Source organism: Tetrao urogallus (assembly GCF_951394365.1).
Source record: "Tetrao urogallus genome assembly, chromosome: 1".
NCBI lineage: Eukaryota > Metazoa > Chordata > Aves > Galliformes > Phasianidae > Tetrao > Tetrao urogallus.
The window spans coordinates 163116472-163122471 of record NC_136813.1 but is presented as its reverse complement, the minus strand read 5'-3'; positions in this window follow the sequence as shown (position 1 = coordinate 163122471).

Below are 6000 nucleotides of genomic sequence, written 5' to 3'. Positions count from 1 at the left end.
CCTTCCTGGAAAACTGTATCAGACCTACCATTTTCTGTTGATTCATTTTTAGGAAGTTACTAGCTCATGGCCAGAATCTTGTTTGTGACTTTGCATTCTTTACACGGCCTTGGTGTTTCAGAGTATTTTAACTGTCTGTGTGCAGTCTTGGCATGCTTTGGTGCTGAGTGGATCCCTTGAGGCGGGGAGCCAGGCTGGGCATTTCCCTGCAGAATGAGTCACTTCAACTCTTGAGTTTGCTGTATCAAAAGTCATCACTGCAAAACTTTCCAGAACAACAGAGAATTTTCTGGATGTGTGCACAGCTGTGAGGCTTCCTTCGGAAGGAGGAGGAACCACGAGCAGGTGGGGATCTGGATATCCGTGCTGTTCATACAAGCTGATTTCACCAAGCACGTAAGTGCTGGCAATGGCTCAGGCAGCAGGAAAGGGCTCTGGCTTATGCTCATTTATTTTATTGCTGATCTTAACATGCTGGTGGGATAGAAGACCATCCTGTGGGCACTAAGTAACCACAGTTAAGTAATGACTCAGGATTCCCTTGGAGGCTGTTAGCATGTACGGTCTTCTCCCCTTTTTCACATGATTTCAAAATAATTAATTTTAAACGATTGGAAATACCTGTTAAGGAAGCTGCTCTTTAGGCTGGACTGGCTGAGGTTCAGTGCTTCCCAATTCTGTCCTATGCATCTTGTATAGGATCACTTCCACAAAATCCTTCCTCTCTTCAAGAGAAAACACACTGTAATATTTACCATCACTTTTTTTTATCACTGAATCATAAAAATTCTCCCTCCCTCCCTCCCTTCCCCTCCTCAAATCCTGTATAATTTAATAAAATCCCCTCATAAAACTGTCTTAGAATGTTTGCTAGGCTGGGTGAAAAGGCATATCATTTCTCTTTGAAATGAGATCTTGTTTGCGGCCTCCACGATCTTTGTACTTGAAACTTTACAAAGCAAATGAAAAATAAAATCATTTCTCTGTGGAAAAAATTCTAAGACGTCTGCAAAAGTTTGCAAGTGTGTGAAAAGTGAATTGTTTTGGATGTCTGTGGTGGAGAAGTGAAAGCTACAATGTATTAGTCTGAAGAAGAAAAAAAGAAATGAAACCAGGAAAGACCTTGCAGAATAATGCCTCTAGTTCTATCTCTGGACTATTACACTATGTAAGAACTGACTGTCCATAGAGAGGGACAGCAGCCATGTCCTCACTGCTGGTGGCACAGAAAGAAGCAGCCTGAGATACAACAACAGCTCTGCTCAGTTGGAGAACAGCAGACCTGAGAGGAAAAAAAAACCAAACATCCATGGAAGCACTTTAGATTCCATGTGTTTGATTTTTCACTGTATTTACAAAGTGAAGAAAGCAATCAAAATATTTAGAAATATTGTTATGCCTTTTGCTAAACTGGACAGTTTTCAGAAGGATTTTTGCTATTTGGAAGTTTCTGGATGGCAGAGATGGGATGTGGTTCTTTCCCACACTTGGCCATACACAAGTGAGAAGGAAAATACTTCAGAGGTTTCTTTCTGGTCAGTTTGCTGCTGGAAAATGTGGAAGAGAGGAAGAGTGATTCTGCTTGCCAAATTTGGGGGGATGGGGGGAAGAGGATGAATGGAGATCCTAGCAGTTAGCCACACTCAGACAGAATAACCGTCATAAGGCTTCTCCACTGGGACTCACAGATAAGCCGTATGTTGATCCAAGATATGGATTGTTTAAACGGGTTGAGAAATTTAACCACAAGATGGAAACTGGCTCTGTTAAGTGCAGGAATAGTGAAATGCTGTGTTTCGCCTCCCATAATGGCTGGAAATCTGTGGCAGCAAAGGATAACATTTGTTTTACATTAAAGGACAGACTGGGTTTTGAAGCACAGCTCACAGCCCTCTGTTGCCCAGCTGGTGGCACGGGCTGTGCTCCTCATGCTGTGCCAGGAGGGCTCACGGCAGGTTTTGGTCTGCCTCCTGGGAAAGGAGAGGCTGCTGCATTTCTGTTCTGTCCTGAGTCTGGGGTGGCAGTTGGCTGCTGAAAGGTCTGACAGAGCCAGGTGTATGTGGTACGCCATACCCGAGGTGAAAGCTCTCAGAAGGGTCAGAGTGAGCAGAGGGAGCTCAGGCTGCAAAATGCGCAGCGTCGGGAAACCCGGATCGTTCTGGGACAGTTTAAGTTTGGGAATCAATACTTGCTTATCCAGTTTGCTCTAAGAGGGACCTGTGGGCCTTGCTTTCTCATCTGATGTCTCGTTGTCTTTCCAGGTGCCTTCAAGTAGATAGGAAAAGGCCTTATGCCCTCTCTCCCCTGAGCACATACACTGGTCTGTGGCCACCATCGTTCTTCCTCACTTGTATTCTCTCCCAAGAGCATTTACCCTGCTTGTCACCGCTCTGTCCCATGCCCAGCTCCTCGGAGGGGACTGGGCCTCCAGGTGATGTTGTGAGACCAGGCCTCTTCTCTGCTGCAGGGACTGCTGGAGCTGCAGCATGTAGCTGCACTGCCTGCACAGTGTGCCAAACGAGGTGACCCTGTGAAACACGCAAGAGCAGTAACGCCTGGTGCCCAAATGGCGTTTACCTTAACATGAAGCAGAATCCTGTCTGACCACAATCACCCCAGCCCTCTGATGCCTGAGCATTTGGGGATACCCAAGCACTTTGCTTGTCTCTGCTCCGCTGTTTTGCTGCAGCCTGAGCTGTTTGCAGAGGGTATATAAGAAACATGAGGACCACAGGAAGGTTGTTACCTACGCTATGCTTTCATCCCATGACCCATAGTGAATTTTTATGTTTTGTTAGTGCCTATCCGACACACAGTACCTATTAGCTTATGTTTTGCAAGTGGAAAATCTTACTTTTTAAATATATGTAAGTAATAACTAAAATAGAAATCCCACTTATTTAAATAACACATTCAAGCATAGTTACTGATGGCACCTAGTACAGCGATCAGCTGACATTTCTCTTTTTGGACCATATTTCTGTTCTTTTAAACTTTACCTAACTTCAGCTATTTGTCCTGACAGTTCCAGTACGACATTTCAAGACATGACTGCTGTTTGCAAGTGGCTAGCTTGATGCTTAGGGTTCTTGTTTCAAGAGTGATGATCAGTGAACACCCTTATCTTACTGAACACCCTTATATGCATTCAGGATATTAAATTGTGGGCTCAGGTGCATGGCTGCTTCACAATGTTGTCCCCACAAGTGTAGCCTAATTAACACCTTCTCACAGCCCTGAAACACTGAGAAAACAAATAACTACTTACATTTTTACAAAGCTGACTTGAAAATAAGAACTGGAAAGAAATGAGGATGTTCGTCACTCATCAGAATGGGCTTTGGTCACTGAGAAACACATAAATGCTGTGAATGCACATCTGACATGATAAAAAATAACAGGTAGCTACTTGATGGGGGGTTTCGGCAAAAAGCTCTAAGTGACCTTGTAGTTAAAGCAACCTTAATTGAAAAATTTCCTAATTTCAGGGTGCTTACCTAGAAATCTTTAATAGTCCTTTCATACAGTGCTTTGTTATACACACAGCACACTACATTACACCTTTGGCATCCTTCTTTCAAGCCCAATTGTGGTTGGGAAATAGGGAGATTCATGTGAATTGATAAAAATTTCCAGGCAACAAAGAACTGATGATGCATCACACTTCTGTTTTGGCCATTGGATATAATTCAATACAAACAGAAGCCCCAGTTTTGGAAAATTTTAGAGAATCATAGTAACTATCCAGGAGATTTAGCTGCAGAAAAATAGCAGCCATTCACTTATTCACACTTAAATGACTCCCAGTAGAACGTCTGTGGCTATTGCTGCCTGTAATGCAAAAAGTAACAGACTTCTGGATGAACTTAATCCCCTTTTCTTTGATGTTCAGACTTGTTCTGGATACTTAGGGGTTTCATTAATTGTAGACTTCAGCGTATGCAATTCCAACCCCTTCCCCCCCATGTAGAAAGTGTTCATAGACCTGTAAATCATGCTTGAAATTTAAGATGCAATATCCGCTTTATAGAAAATCCTTCAAATGTCTCCCCCCAAAACCACAACAACATTGCTTAGCATTATCTGTTTATTTAAGTTCAGTTAAAACAAACATACAATGTTTCATTGAAACTGTGTTGCACTCTGCCAACAGCTGTAGCTCCTCTGCTGGCCTCTAACAATACAGTGACTACTTACATATGTACAGGGATGTACTGTAGGATGCCTGAATCTGATGGCCTAACGTGTCTGTTAGAGCCTAAGAGTTGTTAAATTGCAGCATTCAGGAAATCATAAACATCCATGGTAAATTTCAGAAGCAAAACATACACAAACCTGAACTATGCTTTTTATGGACCCAAGTGACATTTGTGTTTATTGCAACATATACATTTGTAATAAATACAATCTCGGCATTTGCTTACACCCTTTGGTGTAACACACTACTTCCGTTTTGGTAAGCATTACATTTTGTTGTGGAAGGACCTTTCCTTTGACAGTTGTTATACAGATGTACAACATGAGCAACTCATTGAAATGATGTAATTTTCAGTAATGAGAGAGAAATATATACATAAATCCCAAACCCTGAACCTACACTATATACATTATACTTACAGTATATACACACATACAATTTTATGTACATATAATATCATAAATATTGAAAAATAGGTTTAGGCTTAATGGATTAATGTTTTATAAATAACATATTACACTTATGACTGAAATATCATGGAAGACAGTAATGTCTAACTGAGGTGACAGAACAGTGGTTTAATACTGAAGCTGCTCTTTCAGGTCATTTGTTATGTAGGCAACTTTAGACAGACAGGTTTCCAAAAATAAACATAACTAAAAACAACAACTAACCAAAAACATACATTTGAAACCAACCCAGCCAAGTGGAACTCAACTGTTGCAGGTGAAGAGCCAGCCATCAAGTAATACAACGCTCAACACAAAATCCAGAAATTGCTACATTAAAAGAGTTAGATGACATACACGGTAACAGCATTATGAGGTGCCATCACAAAAATCTTTCTCCTCTCCAGGTGCAGAGAGGGACTACGTAGTAACCTCTAATTTTGTTCTCTCCTATCGTTCTGAGAGAAAGAAGATTATTATTTTTTTTTATAAAGCTGGCAAGGGAAGTGCTTCATCCCTTATGTGCTACAAATTGCTCAAAGGTAGACATTTTAATCCTCTTCAGTTGTTCTGTGTTTGCAGAGGAAGAAGAAGAGCTGCCGAAGTAGAGGCACGCGCTCAGCACTGCTGTGTATCAGGTACCATGGGGTAGATACCATGGATGTGAAGTACCTGAGGCAGAGAAGTACCTAAGGAGCTTTAGTCAGTGCTGACTTCAGGATCGTTCATCGCCAGTTGAGTACCACCAAACGAATGATACAAACACCACAAAAGAAATCTAACTTCTCATTACAGTTTACATTACAGACGTAGCAACCAGCACTTATAGCCATGCAGAAGTATCAGTACAAAATACCTGCAATTTTTTTTCGTGTATTTTAAATGGCTGGGCAGATCTTGATGTTATCTGCCAAACAATGACTGTAATTTAGATTTGTTCCTGACCGATTCTACAAGAGCAAAAAAAGTCTCAGGCACTGTTTAATCAATAGATTACAGGGCCCTACTTGTTCCCTCTGAGAAATGCTGAGTGGAACATCGTAAATCAGACTTTTAAAACATGGTGTTAGATGAAGAAAACTGACCACATTGCCATGATTATTTCATTAATAATCCCTATCGATGCTTTTGTACCTAATATTGTGTTTGAGAACCTCTTGTAAGCCAAGTACGCTGTTACATAAGTGTTATTTCTCTTCACCCTGGGATAAGAATGAAAGAGTAAACATGCACTAGAAACAAAACAGCTATCACAACCATACAGCATCTGTTTCATCAGCTAGCTAGGGTTCATAAAAAACTTACCTATTTCTGAAGCAAACAAGTATGAGATGACTATTCAGTCTATGAGGT